The sequence below is a fragment of the Tursiops truncatus genome, chromosome 7 (assembly GCF_011762595.2).
Source record: "Tursiops truncatus isolate mTurTru1 chromosome 7, mTurTru1.mat.Y, whole genome shotgun sequence".
NCBI lineage: Eukaryota > Metazoa > Chordata > Mammalia > Artiodactyla > Delphinidae > Tursiops > Tursiops truncatus.
This window is the reverse complement of record NC_047040.1, coordinates 71520697-71539364: the sequence shown is the minus strand read 5'-3', so window position 1 is coordinate 71539364 and position 18668 is coordinate 71520697. Positions and strand designations below refer to the sequence as shown.

Here is an 18668-nt window from a genome sequence, read left to right as displayed (position 1 = left end):
GGAAGGACAGAGTAGTAATATCTATGACATCAAAAAGAAAGGATAGGACTTCCCTGGTGGCACAGTGGTTAAGAATCTGCCTGCCAATGCAGGGGAAACAGGTTCAAGCCCTGGTCTGGGAAGATCCCACATGCTACAGAGCAACTAAGCCCATGCGCCACAACTACTGAGCCTGTGCTCTAGAGCCTGCGAGCCATAACTACTGAGCCCATGTGCCACAACTACTGAAGCCCTCACGCCTAGAGCCTGTGCTCCACAACAAGAGAAGCCACAACAGTGAGAAGCCTATGCACCGCAATGAAGAGTAGCCCCCACTCATTGCAACTAGAGAAAGCCCGGGCACAGCAACGAAGACCCAACACAGCCAAAAATAAATAAAGAAAGAAATTTATTTTAAAAAAAGAAACAAAAGGATAAACAATCAATATAAATAGGGATTTAGAGAAAAAGGTACTTTTGATTGAAAAATTAAGATGAATATGCACATTGAAATTTGATGCTGTTTTATAAAATAAATGGTAAAAAAAATTTCTATATGAGTATTTCTCTGTGTGTGTGTGTGTTAAATATCTATTCCTTCAACATTGTATAACTGCAGAAAAAAATGCAGAAGGATACTCACTAATTTTTCAAGAATGTTTATGGAGTAGTAAATATGGGTAAGAGAGCCAAATTAAAAAGGAAATTATAAGGGAAGAAAAGAGAAAAAAAAGAAAAGAAAAAGGGGGAAAAAAAGCAAAAGAACCATCCTGTACTAAAATAGCTAGTATGTACGATGTAATCACATACCTACATTGTTATAAAATTGTACACAAATGTAGACATGAAAAGAAAATTAAGATTAAAAAGGACGTTGCAACCAAACTTGCCAGAGGGCATATCCAAGGAATTCATATCAGTATTTAGATGCTCTTCTGCTTGCATTCTCACAAAATATAGTCCAAAGTGGCCATGGAGGCCGAGCATAGTCCTTGATTATTATCAATCTGAAGTTGTTATGTATGTGTTTGGCTTGACAGCATTAAAGGAACAGGGGTCACTTCAATCTGGTTTTATGGTTTATTCCAGAGGTCAACAAACTTTCTATGAAAAAACCAAATAGTAAATATATTTTAGGCTTTCTGGGCCATATCATCTCTATCACAGCTACTCATCTCTGCCGCTGTAGGCAAAAGCAGTCATAGACTTCGATGGTTAATTTTGTGGTTAAATTGGGGAGGCCAGAGTATCGAGTTATTTAATCATATGCTAATTTAGGCATTGTAGTGAAGATATTTTGTATAGTAATTGTAGATAGATAGATAGATAGGTAGACAGGTAGATAGATAGTTAGGTATCACATACTATTGGTTCTGTTTCTGTGGAGAACCCTGACATACACAGATAAGACTACATAAATTAAAAAAAAAAGACTACATAAATTAATGGACCTGGCTGTGTTCCAATAAAACTATTTACAGTAACAGGTAGTGGATCACATTTGGCCTTGTACCATAGTTTTCCAACCTTTAGTACTATCGATAATAAAACATAGTTGCTTTTATTAAAAACTCCATGTTTCAGGCAGTGTGAAAGGTGTTTCACACATGGATTCCAAGTGCTCCATAAGCTGAGAATTGTTCCTGACCAGGCCAGATGTTCTGGAGCAGCAATGTGATCTGGAATGATTTTTCTAGAACCAGTGAGATCTAGACCATAGCTTAAGCATAAGAAAGAGTTTCTCAGAGAAGGCTTCAAGATGGTATTCTTTTTATTTGTTTTCATATTGTTTTACCTATTGGCTTTAGGGATTGAAAGTTATTGCTTCTAATCCAACAGAAGTGAACCAACAGCATGTCTTGGATGCTCACTTATTAAATGGGGTACCTTTCAATTGAACTTGATAAGGGGAAAATTAAAATTCACTAAATCAGGGGTTTATTATTTTTGGTAAAAAGAATTTTTTACATCAAAGATTTAAAGCAAAGGACCTTTTAAGTAACATATTCCTTTGAAGACAGGGTCTTCAATCTATAGCTATTTTTCAATAATAAGTACCATACACTTAAAGTTATCTATAACTTTAAATAGTAGAGCCTCAGTTTGGTTTATGCCACAAGGTTCCCTTCTCCAGCGATTAATAAAACTCCCATTTAAGAAGAATTGGCATCCTTTGTTTTCAACTTAGGGGCCCCCCAATAAGCACTCTTATTTCATCCCAGGTATTACCTTCTGTTCCTCAAAAGTTTAAGAAATAACCTACATTTAAATTAATTTGATTTACAAAAAGCAAATATAATCACATCTTTTCACGATCACATCATTTATGCAAAGTGGAGAATATCTATAAAATTACCCTTACCATAGAGAAGCTTCTTGGAAGGTAAGGTTGTAAATGTTAAAATGTGGGGAAAACAGGAACTTTGAAATTCAATATCTGAAAGAGAATTCTAACCTATCAAGTAGCTGAAGAAATACTTAAGCATAAGAGTAAAGGGTTGTTATGATCATGGCCAAATGACAGACAAATTTATAAAGTAAAAGGGGATAAATTAATAATAGTAAAGAAGACCTTAATTTAGAGAAGTCAAGTTCGGAAATGGAAACTAATGGGTTGGTGTGGCAAGTGGTGAACAAAGATATTTAGATACAAAAAAGTACGTCAGAGTTGGTCATAAGCATAAAAAGTTCAGCAAAGGAAGGTCAAGTGGGGGAACTCTGTGCAAAAAAAGGCAACTGCGGGGTCTAAATTGGTCAGAACAGTTCTAATTTCAAATAAGTTGCCATCAAATCATTGGTCCTGATTTTAAGTTCAGAAAATATAGTCACTATCATACCTATTTGTATCTACAATCTGTTATCAAACTGTCTTTAATGTAGAAAATCTTAATTATTTGCTGATAATGATAATTATCTGGAAACTCAAATCAGAGAAAGGACATTTAAAAACAATATCAACTAATAATTCTTAAGAAGAATACTTATTAGTGGTCTTTATTTACTAGCATCAACAAGAAACTGATTTGGAAGTTCTGCTTAGCATAGGAAATTGGTGCCACACTCACCTCTGCTGCTATTATCAGCGTTGGGTGGGGATGAAGCGACAATCTGCCAAAATCTGAACCATCCTTACCAGGTTTGGGGTTTCTGTAGAGAAGTCACCTCTATCAAGTCTGACTGCCATAGCTCAGGAAAATAGTGCAGTCATTCCTCCTAGCGTACAATGTACTTCAGAAGAAGATGTTTAAGGGACCTGTGTAATAAGCCCCAGGAAGATAATATTAGTAGTGGTTTAGACAAGGAATGTAATAGCTAACAATTATGGAATGCTTATTATGTTCCAGGAACTGATGCATTATCTCATTTAATCCTTTCAACAACCTTGTGGGTTATGGGTATTCTTATTAACTCCATTTTACAGGAAACCTGGGCTTGGCAAGGTTAAAGAATTGCTCAAGACAACAAAGGTAGTAAGAGGCTGGGCTGGGATTTGAACCCATGCAGTCTGATGCTTCAGGGTGTGTATACCCATAACCACAATGCTACAGGTACACTCAAACAGGCTGGGGGGAAAATAACAGTTTTCTATACAGGGTAAATTAATTTTCTCAAACTTAATCTCTGTTCACTTTATCCCACACCAGATGGTTAATCTTCAACTCACATTTTTAAAAGTTATACTGGCATTTATGTGCCAACTTTAAATAATAATGATCTTTAGTATTTTACAATTTACAATAGTGAAGCATGGACAGTCTGTTAGTCCCCAAGACAGAGCGAAATAGAGATGATACTGATAGTGCACACTCTCCAAGTGAAATGACAAAGAAATACACATAAACTTCATACTTCATTTATTGAAATTATTTGGATCCAATGAATTGCTTAAACAACCCAATAAAACAGGTCAGTTTACAAATCAAGTGTCATCAGTATGCCTCCAAGTTTCAATAACTTATCTTCACCGGTGAAGAACTTGTATGTTTGATACATTATTCAAAACCCACATATCACCTAAATCCACAGAAACTGTGGCTTTTTCCTCTAACCTACTCCCTTTTATTCATTAGTATTCACTTACATCTTCGTTCACCACATTTATAGCTCTTTGAAGGTTTCGTTTCATTCTCATCAGACCATTTACCTCACAATTTTCCTCCCTGTTTCTAAATGGATGCATTTTTACTGGAAAATCTGTAGCTACACTACCAAAGATTAGTATCACGATTTAAAAGACATGACTGCAAAAGTACACCACCACCAACACCGAATTACCGCAAGGAACGAAAGGTCCCAGACAAATGAGCTCCAGCCTTTATAGAGGACAGACAGCTCGCTGCCACCACCTAGGGCGGGCAGGGAATAGGAGGAGGGGAGGTCGGAAAGGCAGTGTTTGATTCAAGTCAATAAACGTTCACTGCGCCACTCACCAAGCGCCAAAAAAAAAAAAAAGATGGGCGGTATTTCGAGCAGTGGGCCTTGCAGGTTTGCCGGAGAGGGCAAGACACTGTGGCGCGGACTTGGACGCTGGGGAGCGGCAGGGCTGGATCTGAGCCCTTCACCAGGCAGGCGACGGCGGCCAACCAGGGCCGGGCCTCCAGCGCCCCGCTCCCGCGGCCCGCACACTCGCCGGCCCAGCCACCAGCCCGATGGCCGACCAGCCGCAGCCGCTTACCGGTGGCGCCTCGCTGCCTCCCCGGAGGCAGCCTTTCAACGGTTGTCGCAGTCAGAGCACCACCCCGCGGTGGGGTACATCGAGCCCGCCCGCAGCTCTCGGATCCGCTCAGCTCCACCACTCTCGCGAGAGGTCGGGGGAGGCCGCGAAGTGGAGGAAGGAGAAGGGAGGGGCATTTAACGGTGGTGGCTGGTTCTGCGCCGGATCCGGGAGTCGGGCGGACGCCATTGTGATTCGGGGCCGACTCTTTTGCCTCTGTTAGAGGCCTTGAACTCCGAGGAGGAAGGCGGCGGTGTGATCGCTGGAAGCGGGACGGGCCCTGTTCAGTGCCAGCTCTGGAGCAGGGGTAATAAGCTGCGGAGCTCGGGCTTCTCCCTCTCGGGGAGGGGGTTGTAAAGGCCGCGGGTGGGGGAGGGGAGGAAACGAAGTGCTAGCCTGGGGACGCCGAGGCCGCCTCCTTCCTCTCAGAATCGGGGCGGAGGAGCTTGATCCGGGACCGCGGGTACTAAGGGGAACCGGGCACAGGCCTCCTCTGCCGGCGGCCTTTCGTCCCGTGTTGGAGTTTGTGACGGTTGGAGGGGGCAGGCTGTGCGTCTTCGTTGTGGACGTGCGGCGGGCGAGGGCAAGGGGCTTGAGCCCTGTTTTGGCCTTTGGCTACCTCCTCCTCGACGGGGGTGAGGACGGTCCTCCGGGGCGGGCCGGGAGTGTCACGAGTGAGGTATTTAATGAGCGAGGTGTTGAAGACAGGGAGGCTTAGGGCTCTGCCAACCCAGGTTCGAATTGAAGGGACTTTGCCAGCCCCTTAGATGGGATAAAGGTTTGCTCATTGATCGTCCCAGATCTTGAGTATCGTGATACTTTGGGATTCCTTTTGTATTGTGGTAAGTTATATGTTATTCAAATTGAACTACGTGGTGGTATGTATAAAAACGGACCTGTTGGCGTAAGAAGTGAAATATGGAAGGCACTAGTAGTTGAATACAGTACTCCCTCATTTTGTTGAAACTGCGTAGAGAAGATGAATGTGTACACACAGCAAAAATACTACAATTCTTTTTTCCTACGAACAGATGTAAATATATGGGGAACATCTCTGTCTTGGTAGTACATTGATCACGACCGTTGTCGTTTGGCGCTATTAAGAGCAAAGGTGCCAAGTGAAATTGAGTAATTTTTTTTCGGTTTTGTAGGATGTTTTAGGTTTTGTTTTTTCTTTAATAAAATAATTTTAAAATTTCCCCTTTTCTTTCTCTCATCTGTTCGTTTCTGTCTAGGACTAAGAGATAAGGTTAAAGGTGAATTTTTGATTTAAAATCAAACGGTATACTGTTGTTAAAAAGGCAGACACACACTGTAACTAGATTTTTTCTTTTCCGTGAGATAAAATTGTGTTTCAGAAATGGGGTCAGTATTTGATTTACAGCTCTACAGCATTTTGTGAAACAGCAGTGGCGTAGGAGGCATTAGAGGCCGCTCTGTGTTTGAGTCTTGATTTCGCCATAATTATTTAACCTCTTCCTAGAGTTGAAATGAGGATTAAATTAGATGAAATAGTGTGTAGCAGTCAGCACGCTGGGGGACATAATACTTGCAGAATGAACTTTGGATGAATGTAAGCAGTTGGAAATGATACTAAGTCCAGTTGTTTATATTCATGCATTCTTCAAATTTTACTCTCCCTGTAATATGTCCCTCACAGAGTACTGATTGCTTCTCAACACACACAATAATATACACTTATATAAGTTCTATACTACAAATGTTTTTAGATAAGAACATTTTACAGCTATTCGTTTGCCCTAAATTATACCACAGATATCAGCATGGTCGGTAAGCATAGTCCTGAGTTTTTTTCTGAAGTTGCGTGCTGGGTCAAATGTCATGAATAAGAATGGTTAAAAATTCCTGCTTATTTAAGTACAGGCAATTTCTGTTTCTGTCACATTGGTAAGAGAGCTTAATTTCCCAGGTAAAGCACAAAGATGCCCCTATATAGACATGTACATATGTTCTATGTGAAGGTGTCAGATAATCAGCTTGAACATAAAAACATCCATGGCCCCAGTTTTTAACCAGCTACATATCCATTTCACACAGCTGTTCATCTGGTATATGTTCAAGAGTTGCCCGCTTAATTTTAGGAAAATAATTGTAATGGTGTAAAACTATCAAATAATGTAAAAATTTTTGAAAGTTTGTTATTTGTTGTATTTTAGCTACTAGATTAGGGCTTCACATTACAAGAAGGAGGTTGACACAGCTTCCACCTTCCACAACTCACAATTTAATCATCAGACTAATGTATAAACAACAACTGCTATTATCTTAGTGTAAGTATTGATATATGGTAGTATTGTGAGAGCACAGAGAAGAGGTGTTTGATCTTGGGGGAAATTTTTACAGGAAGTATTACTTGAACTGAGATGTGAAGGATGATTAGGAGTTTGATAAGGAAACTGAAAGTCATGGTATCATGGTTTGTTTTAGGAATATACAGTTTGTTCCCCATAGCTGAAACAATTGAATGGAGGGTTAGAGCATGACATGAAAGACCTTCAGTACTGTTTTTGAAAGTTAGCGCTCTATGCTGTTGGGAATAAAGAGCTGTTGTGTCCCTAAGCCAAATAAAAAATGATTTTAAATTATCTATGCTGATACATCCTTCTGTTACTACAGATAATTAAGTGCTAGTAATAAAGAACAGTGGGGAATGCATAAGTGAAATGCACAAGGTTGTATCAAACCTCATTTTTAACCAACAAATTAAACTTAACTAATGAACATTTTAGCTGTTAAATAACTTAATCAACAACTGATCACATTAGTGTAATTACAGTTTAAAACTGAGTAAAGATTTTGAGTTCTTACTAAGATCTACTTGAATTCACTAAAGCAGAATTATAGTGAAATAATTTATCTTCTCACAATTATTATTTTGCAGAAATTCGATTTTTAATACACTTGCTAATCATAAGATGAACACAGAAATGGGGAGCAGGATAAAATTATAATTTGAGAGTTGGCTGCGTTTTACTTTTCATGATCTTAATTTTTAACTTTTCTTCTCTGGTCCAAACTCATGTGGTGAAAACTGGTTTTTCTTGTTCTCAAATGTATTTCTCTGGCTCTACTGGTTAGACTAGATAAGTTGAACACCTGGTTTTAAAATTACCTACTGTCATATACCCACTTTTGTCAATAACTTTAAGAAGGCATATTTTGAACCTTAAAAGTTAGTTTTCATCTCTTCATTATGATCATTGCACTTCAGTGTAACGTGTTTCCCACTTTCAGAATAACTCTAAAATGGTTTCCAGTTATGGAATGAAGATTGAAACTTGACACAGATTAAATACACTTCAAAGGAGGACAGATTACTTCAAAGTATTCTAACGTAGACTTAACATCATAGTCCTGTTTTTCGTGGAGATGTTGAACTTTTTTCTAGTTATTGATAGTATTTTTTAAGACCTGTCTGTATCTTTATGTGTTAAATATTTGTCAGCTAAAAATCAAGGCATTTTTTTAAAGACCCCACAAGTTCTGTGCTTTAGAAGTGCTTTCCTTATGTGACTACCTTTAGTTTTCATGTCTCCATGTTCACTAGGATCAATAAAACACTAGGATTTCCCATTAAGAAAAAAAAAGTTTTTTCCCAGAAGCAGATTTTTTAAACAAAAGGATATACCAAATAGAGGTAAATAAAGGAATTGTAACTGTGTTTATATTTCTGGAAGATTATTGGCTATTGAAATACATTGGTATTTTCTATGATAACTGTGGTCTTAATGCCATGAATTTATTGTATAGTAATGTTGTGCTTTTGGTAATTCAGTAACTGTAACTCCCCTGGATATTAAAGACGAAGTCTAAGTTAGACCCTGAAATCGAATCAGATTTTTCATAAGACCGGATGCATAATGATAATTGTAGGAAAGTAAAAGGAATAAGTTACAAAGCTTTACTTTATTGCTATGTAACGCAGCACCTCAAAACCGTGTGGATTAAAACTACTGTTTACAGTGTTTTTACAGTTCTCTGTGCCTGTTGGGTAGTTCTGGTTTCCCCTGGGTTCACTCATGTATCAGTTATTCAGCTGAAGGATTTCTCAGGCTGGCACGTCCAAGATGGCATCACTCACATTTCTGGCACTTGGTGTTGGTTAAACATGGATGCTTTGCTTAGTGTGGTCTTTTATGACATGGGGGTCCCAAGACAGCATTCCAGGAGAGTGAAAGTGGAAGCTATAAGACTTCTTACAGCCTTGGAAATCATATGTCATAGTGTATTCTTAGTCAAAGTAAGTCTCACAAGGTGGCCCACACTCAGGGGGTGGGGAAATAGATTCCACCTCCTCTCAGGCAGACCAGCTAGAGGACAATGCAAAAGGGTCTGGGTATTCAGCTGGGAGGGATTTGTAGCCATACTTTGTAATTACCACAGGTTGCTTAGAATATTTTAAGAACAGACATTCTTAAGGATGTCATCACTGGGATTTGCTTTAAAATAGAGGAGGGTGAAGTAGTCAAATGTTGGTAATTGTTGAAGAATGTTGTTTGGCTTCTGGAGGCTTATTATTGTCTCCACTTTTGTGTAAGTTTGAAATTTTTTCATAGTAAAAAAAAAAATTTTTTTAAGCGTATTCAGGTAATCTAAACTCCATTTTGCAAAGTGATTTTGACCTTATTTTCCATTTATTATTACCAGAATAGAATAGTACTCTGTTGCTTAGTATTTACTACTTCCTTTGTGGTATACAGATACTAAGGGGTATAAACTAGCAGTACTACAATTTATAAAGGGAATTGTTTTTAGGAGTTCTTTATAGATTTTATTGTAATGTAAGATAAAAAAAAATCTTTTCTTCTGCCAGTAACTTTCCCTTAATTATCAAAGTTAGGTCAAATACATTAAAGAAGTTTTGGAAAACTAAGTTAAGAAAACAAAACCCACCCAGATGTACAGTAAAATGTGAATAATGGCTATTTTTCCCCCAATTTCGTATGCATATACTTATGTGAGGTATGTACGTTTTCTTTACTCAGCAGCAAGTATTCTCCTGTACATAAATCTGAATGACTTTAAAAAGTCTTCACTATGTATTAAAGACAAATTTCAAATAATGAAAAAGCCAAAATAATGCCTACTAAGCTGTTCGTATGAAAATCTTTTAACATCTGATGGTATTGCTTAATAACAGCTGGTATTTGAGGATTATATACTGTGTGCCAGCAAAGCTCATGATATACCTGTAAAGTTGGTACTATTATTATTCCCATTTTGTAGGTGAAGAAATTAAGCATTAGATTAAGGCTAGAGTCATACCAAGTAAGGGACAGACTTAAAAGCTAGCATTCTCAAATACTATGTTTTTACAAAAGTTAGAAGTTGGCTCATATGCTAAAAATTGGGCAGTGCTTAATTTATCTTGCCTATCCTGTTTCCTGTTTTGGAAAAAGAACCTTTGTTAATGAATAGTTTTAAAATAAAGGGAAAGTCTTAGGTGTAGGTTGTACTGTTTGTTAGTATGAATGGGGCTGGAGCCTTTTTGTTTGTCTGGTCATTTGGTTTATGACTACTATGTGACTGTTGACAGATCCTGAACAAGACTGTTATTGTAGGAAGGGGACACAGTGATTTGTAGAGGATCACATGAGAGGATCTGAGAGGATACATGTTATTTGAGAGATCCCTTTATAAGCAGAATCATCGAAAAACCTTTGAGCGTTGCTCTGCTATTTCTCTTAGGAATTAACAGCTTTCCAAATTTGGTAGAAAACAAAAATTCAAGTCCTATTTGGTAGACAACTTGCGGCGGTGCTCAGAAAAAACTTTACTCTTAAGTAATGTGTAGAACTCCTTTGTTCCAAGTGTTTTCCTATACTGCCTGAAGTTTTTCAGTTTACTTTTTCATAGTGCCCTAAATTCTACTAATTAGACATTCAGTGGGGGGGGGGGGGGGGGGCGGGGCTACCAAGAGTGATGAGATAGAAGTTACAGTTCAAGCAGAAGGCAAGGAGGTAGCATATGTGTATGGGAAAAAGTAAAATCAGTGTAAGTGATTGAAAATCAGTTAGCCCAGATTGCGCTTCTGGGTTTTCAGAACTATTTCTAGCATGCTTCTAGACCTCTTTTGGGTACTTCAGGCTACCTGTTTTTTATAACCAACTCATCTTGGTGTGCTTCTTTGTCCTCCACTCCCAACTCCCTGCAAATAAATAAAGAGAAAAATGTTTTTCATCAGTATGCTGAATAATCCAATCCCCACCCCACCCCCATTACATTCCTTTCTACTTGGGATGTTCTGAATCTACCTTCTATCCATATTTTGGCTCTCACTAATTTGTTTGGAGCCACTGTGTCTCTTCCTAATAACTTGTCCTTAGTTTGGGGTGTGGGTGGGTGGTTTGTTTTTAGCTGCCTCAAAATTTTTAGTAGATACTGAGCCTACTAAAGCCTATAGCAGTGGTTTCTTTCCCATGGTTCCACAAAGGTAATAAGATTATTGACTTTCAGAATTGTAAGAAATTCAGGGAACTATATAAATCTATTATTAAGGCTAGGCAAAACTGAAGTTTTGTTGGACCACTGATTGTTTCATCTTTGAAAGCTCTAATTGCCTGTCAGGAACTTAATTTCTGGGATCCTTAGGGAGAAAAGTAATACACAACCTGCTTGTAAAAAGCTTCAGAATTGTTGCCTTATTAAAGTACAAACTTCCGAGCAAAGGACACAAGATTGCCTTTACAATCCGGATATAATCTACCTTATGTATTTATTTCCTTGAGAGTCCTTCGTGTTCTCCTTTTCCATGCCTTTGCTTTCATCCCTAACACATTATTTTCTATTTTCCAGTTCTTCAACATGCTTTAGCATCTTTATGTTTCCTCCTCTTTTTTTATATTCAATCTTCAAAGGTCAACTCAGATGACACCTCATCTGAAATCTTTCTCATCTTGTTGGAACTTTTGGATCCCCATTCAATGCTCCCATAGCATTTTCAGAGTTTTCTTAAGTGTAATGATTTTTAGCAGTCTGGTATGAATGTGTAATCTAACAATTAGTGTAATTGCTAATTATTTTAGTTGGTTTTTTTGGGGCTTCTTGACTGTGATCAAATCACTTCAGCCAATTTCTCTTCAAATTTTTTCTGTGCTCTAGTTCTTTCCTTCTGTAACTTTACTTAAATGTACAGTAGTTTTTTTACTCTTTCCTCAGTGTCTCTTAAATCCTCTCTTGTATTTACCATTATCTGTTTTTCCAAACTTCATTCTGGATAGTTTTCCTCTAGCCTATTTCCCAGTTCCCTAGTTTTTCAGGTTTGCCTAGGCTACTGGTAAATGCATCAATTTCCCAGTTTGCTAACATTAGGGCCATCTCTTCATCTGGTTCTGTTGATTTTTATCTCTTGATGATGGACTGTTTTTTTTTTTTTCCTTGTATTTTTGTGTCTTAATTTTTGATTGAATGGGAAACAGTGGAAATAAAAGAATAGTAGAGACTGAGATCAATAATTTTGATGCCTGGATGTGGACATACTCTTATGTCACTGTTAGTGTGGTGGGTTGAGTTGGTTTAGTCTGTAGTTAAGGCTGGGTTTGAACTTTATTATTGCTTTATATATTTTCAAAGTATTGCAGTAGTGGATTGCTGCTGCATGGTGCTTAGTGTGAGGCTGGAGTGCTGGAGGATTTCTTTGAGTATTCTTTCACTAGCCTCAACTTCCTGCAGGCCCTGCACATCTGCACCACTAAGGCTCTAAAGCTGTTGTAACTCCCTCAGCAGTAAACTGCTGCACCTTCCTATTGGAGCAAAGTTCATGGTGAAAGGAGGTGTTCTATGTTTTATGCATCCATCTCCAGTCTTAGGTGAGCTCTGTGTGCCTGATCCTCAGAGGTGGGGCTGTCCCAAGATTTATGCCCTTCTCCCTGTCTCCTGGGTATAGCGTGCAGGCAGACTCCTGCCACATTCTCCCCACCAGGGTGAACTGAAACTAGGATTTTTTTTAAGGTGGTAGTTGGAAGTTAACTGGAAAAGGTAGGTTAGAGTTCTGGATACTGGGGCAAAGAATTTAGACTTTGCTTTTAAGGTAGTAGAAAAACAGTTGAAAGTATGATTGGGGAGTGGTGCTGTTACTAGTAGGGTGAAATAGAAACGAAGAAAATGTGTGGATTAATGATGAGTTCTCTTTAGACAAGGCCTAGTGTGGTATTATTAGAGACAAACTTTGTTGGTTTACTTAGAGTAGGCCTCATATTCAAGTAAAGTCTTGCTGAAAAACATTGTAAAATTCAATTTAAATTTGTCTGTTTTAGTATAAGTTGTGTGATAGGTTTTCAGTTGCATTTGACATGAGACTATGAGATCTTGTTAACTTGCAGATAGCATTGGGCACAGAACTTTGCATGTCAGGTAATGAGAGAATTCTTTGAGGCTTTTTACCTAGACTAAGAAAGTTTAAGTTAAGATTTATAGTGTTTAATGGGCCACCAAAAACATGAACTTGCTTTAAAGAACTCTTCAGAGGTTTCCTAGGAAGCCCAGCTGAATGAAATTACCTATTAAAAATGTAGTAATTTTTTACTAGGTAACAAGCCACAGGTTTATGAGACGAAAGACTACATAAATTTTGGAGTTGGTATGAATATCTGTTTTCCACTCCTCTTGCTCATGCCAATTACTATTAAAATGCCTGAAGGTAAGGGAACACTTAACAGTGATATTAAGACTAGTTGGGTAAACTAGCAGTTAAAAATCAGCTTCAGAGAATCTTCACAAGTTGAAAAGTTCAATATAGTAAAAATCTCAAATATTGATCATAAGATTTTTGTGGCTTTGTGGTTCATTACCTTCCTTCTGCATTTGAAGTTGAAGCAAGTTCTGAAGAATGGAAATGGAATGACCTCTTGGAGCTGTCAGTGCCTCAGCTTACTCAGACATAGATGTGTTGATAAGGAACATGAGCACACAAGTCCAGTGGATCCATCATGCCTAGGACTTGAGTGAGGCTCAAAGAGAGTAAAAATTAAGCATGTTAATAATGGAAGCTTCATAGCAATGAGGGCTGTATGCAAATTGAGTGGCAAGGCATAGCAGACAGGTACATATCTCTTCTTCTCAAGCTCATGCTTCACTATCCTATCTGACTTCACTTACAAAATACAAGTTCAGAGGTTAAAGTACTAATAATTTCAAGATGTCAGCAGTAGAGCTTTTAATCAAGCACAGGATCCCATGTGTCAGCATAGGTGGACACACATCTATAAACCAGGCCCTGGTGATAAGTTTTTATCTTATCACTAGAAAGACAGTTCAACTATCCAACTCTAGAATCAAATTTAAAGAAACTACATAGAGGCAAAAGGAAAGAAGGAGGCTATTATATTGACCACTGAGGAAAGATTGTACATATGAACTTTTTGTGCTTTACTCTTTAAGTCTTGGTTAAAAGCATTGAGCTTCAGATACTTTTTTCCTGCTAGTCTTTTTTTCTGGCTTATACCTTTTCCTTTAGAGCACTTATAACTGTTTAAGTTGTATGGTTATTTGTGTTTGTTCTCTACTAGACTACAGCTTCTTCATAGTCATTATCTTAGTAGGTTCAGTGTTGTCCCCTTTCCCTGTCCCCTTTGTTTGGTATTAATTAATGTGCCTAGCACATACTAAGCATGTAAAAAACTATTTCTTGAATGAATGAACTTGAAAAGATGCCTTGTAGTACCTTGTAAGTGGTCTGGTAGAAGTTTTTCAAGGACTGCTTATTTTAATTAATTTTATTTATTTTATTCTATTTTTTGTGCTTTTGACCTACAGCTTATACAACCAGATTACATAAGTTTTCTGGTAACACCTACATTGTCAAAATTCAATCAATTTATGTAGAGGAGTTGCCAAAAATAGTTTCATGCAGTATAAATTATAGCTCTCGGAGGACCCTGCCTCTTTGCTTTCTCCCAAGAGCTTTGTTTTGAGAGATTTCCTACTAGGTTAGTTTTATTCTGCAGTAAGAATTGGGTATAAATATAATCAAAGTAAAATACGAGAGGTATGATTAAGAAGCACTGTTATTAAAGAACCATCTATAGACCTGTATCTTTTTAAAGACATTTTATCTTCCCTTTTAAAATCCTCAACAAATACAGTCCCTTGTTTAGTGTTTGTAGAGCCTTCTTGATAAAATAACAAATTTGCTACTTGTTAAATCTTTTATGGGCTGTTGCATGTCAGTATTTAACCATTAGTATTCTTTCTACTAACGTATGCCTTCTTTAAATGTCCAATTCATAATTCACCTTTTTAATAAAAATTTTTATATGGATGTATATATAGAATTTATAAAAAGCTGAAGGAAGTAAAGATTTATGTTAGGTGACTGTATGCTTTGTCATTCAAACCAGGCCACTTTTAAGAGACAGTGCAAGTACTATTAATAATTGTCCCAGGATAATGAGCACAAATTAGGACTTTTCTTGCCATAAACTAGGACTGGTCTAGGCAAACCAGGAAATATGGTCATCTCTGCTTAAAAGGAAAACAGCAGTCCTTTGCCTCACCCTTTACCTCATTCCCAGTCCCGCTTTCCATAGGCAGCAATCCTCACCTTTTAGCTGTTTTAGGATTTACCTTCATATTTCTAAATGATGTGTTCATGATTTTTTAGTATTATATATGTGCTTTTTTATTCACCATTGTGGTGGCTCAATCACACAGCATGTTTGTAGCAAAATTGATACAGTAATCTTATGTTTACACTATCTTAACTATATAAATATTAAAGAGTTCACCCAAACACTGCAGCATCTCCTTTCTTGAACAATAGCTCTGTTTTCCCAAGTTACAAAATTAATGTATTAAATTTGCCTTTTGTTCTAAGTACTCAGCATTTTTTTCCCAATTGTATTATCATCTCTGCCACGAGCCAAAATAGTTTCCGTATGATGCTATTTTTTCCTGAGAATTTGCTTCCATTTTCTGTGATCCTGTTCCAGTCTTGATCAGTTGCTCCCTATGCTTTCCACATAATTTTGTAACTGTTTCCTGGGTTCTGTGTCTGGTTCTTTAATTCTTTACACTCCTGTTTTCCTAGGACCTGCTCTTCATTTAACTAACTTCTTATGGTTTTGTTTTTTAATAGTTTTTTTAAATCTTTCATGTCTGAATACTCTTTTCTCCACCTCACATTTAGTTGCTAGATAGGAGTTCAATGCTAAATTTTTTTCTCAGTACTATAGGCATTGCTTTATTGTCTTGAGAGTTTTTAAAGTTGTAATTAAGAAGCCATTCTGATTACTTTTCTTTTGTATATGACCCATTTTTCCATTCTTGTAAATTATAGAATCTTCTCTTTCTTTCTGATGTTCTGAAATTTCAAGATGATAAATGGTACTTAGTGTTGGTCTTTTTTCTTTGATCCTGCCCAGTACTCTTGACCCCTTTCAATGTGGAGATTTGTGTCCTTCAATTCTAGAAAAGTTCTTTCTTTTTTTTGATAATTTTCTCTACCTTATTTTCTTTTTTCTCTCTTTCTGTAACCATACTTACGGTCAAATGATCGATAACTCCCCTGGACAATTCTCCTGTTTTTTGAGTTACATTTTCTACTTCTGGGAGGTGTCCCAATCTTTCTGTTGGTTTATTTTAGTGTATCACATTTCTTTTTTTAAGTGTGTAACATTTTGAATTTCCACAAGCTGTTCATTATACTGATTGCTTTCTCAAGCATCCTGTTTTTATTTTATGAATGAATGTCTTTTGCTCCCTTTGAGGATAGTAGTTAATTAGCTCCTTTCCCCAGATTTTCTCTTAAGTTCCTTTTTTTGTTATTTACTTTAGTCTTATGGGAGGTTTTCCTTGGATACCTAGTGATCCTTGATGTTTGTCTGTTAGAGGGAAGCACTAAAAAAAGCTGATTAGAAACTCTTAGTGACTAGTGGACTTTGCTTTGGGTAGGATGGTCAAATGGCAGGCTAGCTGTGTAATTGGAAGCATTCCAAATGTCAGTATCCAGAAATTTTATCTCAGGTATTTTGTTTTGGTTTTCTGACAGCATTGTAAAAACAGCACCAGGAAAGAGTTTTTGGGTCTCAACATTGAATATATAGATTTTCTTTTATTCCTTATACTTAACCTTTGCAGAGATGGTTGTATATTTCCTGGGTGGGGGTGGGGAGGGTTACATGGGAGATCCTTATTCTCCAGAGAATAAATATCCTGTTTTCGGAAGAATGGTACTAGGGGGAGAATTGAGGGTTTTACTGCTCCAAGTACAGATTTTAATTCAGCAACTCCATGCATCATCCCTTTTTTATGATACCTTGTATCTCCAGGTCTTGATTCTTTCTAGGATGCTAAGGCCAACTGCTTTGCTTCCAGTTCCTACCTCTTTCTAGAAAGTACCTAGGGTGTATTTTTTATCCTTTCTGCTGAATTACTCTACCTCTCCTCGGACTTTTTTGGATTTTCCAAATATAACATTGAAATCTCTTGCCTATTATGGTCCCTTTTCCTATTCTTTTCATAGTTAAAGCTTTTGGATTCATCGACTGTCATTTTATAGGGGTTTTGGAAAGAGGGACCAAAACAGATGCATAAGGATAACCTTGTCATGTTTAACTGGGACTTCAAACAGACCTTTTCTGATAAGCTATCTTTGATTTAATCATGTCCCAGAGTGTAGCTTTTACTCTGGTTTCTCATTAGCTAGATACTCTTAGTCGAATAATTTTAATTGATATTAGGCTTGTGTTATATCTTTTTCATGTTTGTTGTGTATCCTACTGCAGTATTGGCCATATGTTTTGTTGATGTTTTTGCGTCTTCATCCTCTTTTCTGTCATTGCTTGACACCCTGTTTTTGAGGCAGATATTGAAAAAGGAAATTCTTTTGTAGTAACTTTTAAGGTAGAATGATGCTAAAACTTAGTTGATAAGTTAATGAGTTGAAAGTGAATTAGATATTTTTAACTTAAATGTTTAGATTTGAAGGTTTTAATACAGCAAATACACCTATCTAGGCAAGTGAAGTACATTTTTCTTGCCTTAATTTCAATCCACTACCAGAAAAATAAGGGAATAATTTTTGACCTTGAAAGTGGGTAACTGGGAGGAGTTGAAGAGATTATTGTGATTTTTTTTTACTGTTACTTTCTTTTGCCCTTGTCTTTTTACTCTCAAGACTGGTGGTATCTCAGTTGTTCAGAGGCCTCATTGTAAATCCTCTCCCCAGAAAACTTTAAAAGTTTTTCTTTAATTTATAAAATTAATGTTTTTATAGCAGCCTTACTTGTAATAGCCTAAAACTGGAAACAGTCCAGTGTCCATCTGCAGTAGAATAGACAAATAAATTGTGTGTATTGATACAGTGGAATATTACATAAACTAATCAGAGTGAACTTACTACAACTGCATGCAACAGCAGAATTAGTCTCACAAATATAATGTTGAGCAAATGAAGCCAGACATAAAGGAGTACATGTTGTATGAATCCACTTATAGAGAGAGTTAAAAAATAAGGCACAGCTAATGGTGACTCTTGGCATGTGTTGAGGAATGTTTAGTGAAGAAAACTTAGAAATTATTCTCACTTTTGAGAAGGGGAGACAGGAAAACAAATTACAGTGTGTAATATGATGTCTTTAAAAAAGTATGTAAAAAGTGGAAGTAACACTTGATCTTGTTTTAAGACTATGCCCAGGAATTGAATGGGGAATGTATAGACTTTGCAGGCACATACAAAGTCCTGTGAGAGCATATTGTGTTAGGGAATGTACAGATACTACAGTATAGCTAATGCTATGAGTATCGAACATTCATAATAGGAATAACAAGAGTCAAGGGCTGATTCGTGTAGGATTTTATTTACTTATTTACTTTATTTATTTACTTATTTAGGCTGTGCCGGGTCTTAGTTGTGACACTCGGACTTCATAGTTGCCGCATGCAGAGTCTTAGTTGCAGCATGCATGCGGGATCTACTTCCCCGAGCAGGGATCAGACGCGGGCCCCCTGCATTGGG

General features: G+C 37.4%; 2 protein-coding genes across 31 annotated transcripts in view; one reads left to right on the top strand and one right to left on the bottom strand.

Moving 5' to 3' along the window:
* The window catches only part of BAZ2B (bromodomain adjacent to zinc finger domain 2B), a 386914-nt gene extending 382137 nt beyond the window's left edge, over positions 1 to 4777 (bottom strand). For 21 of the 22 annotated variants that reach the window (XM_073807661.1, XM_073807659.1, XM_073807676.1 and 18 more), the window contains exons 1-2: positions 4655 to 4777; positions 3045 to 3232 (exon numbers count right to left, since the gene is read on the bottom strand). The gene's annotated coding sequence lies outside the window, so the exon portion shown is untranslated. Of the gene's footprint in view, positions 1 to 3044; positions 3233 to 4409 lie in introns of all 22 variants that reach the window. The other variant, XM_073807660.1, reaches the window with a different exon arrangement.
* Positions 4778 to 4848: 71 nt separating this feature from the next.
* The window catches only part of MARCHF7 (membrane associated ring-CH-type finger 7), a 48502-nt gene continuing 34682 nt past the window's right edge, over positions 4849 to 18668 (top strand). For 6 of the 9 annotated variants that reach the window (XR_002173781.3, XR_004527425.2, XR_002173780.3 and 3 more), the window contains exon 1: positions 4849 to 5000. The gene's annotated coding sequence lies outside the window, so the exon portion shown is untranslated. The remainder of the gene's footprint in view (positions 5001 to 18668) is intronic. The other 3 variants (XM_019922521.3, XM_019922519.3, XM_019922520.3) reach the window with 1 other exon arrangement.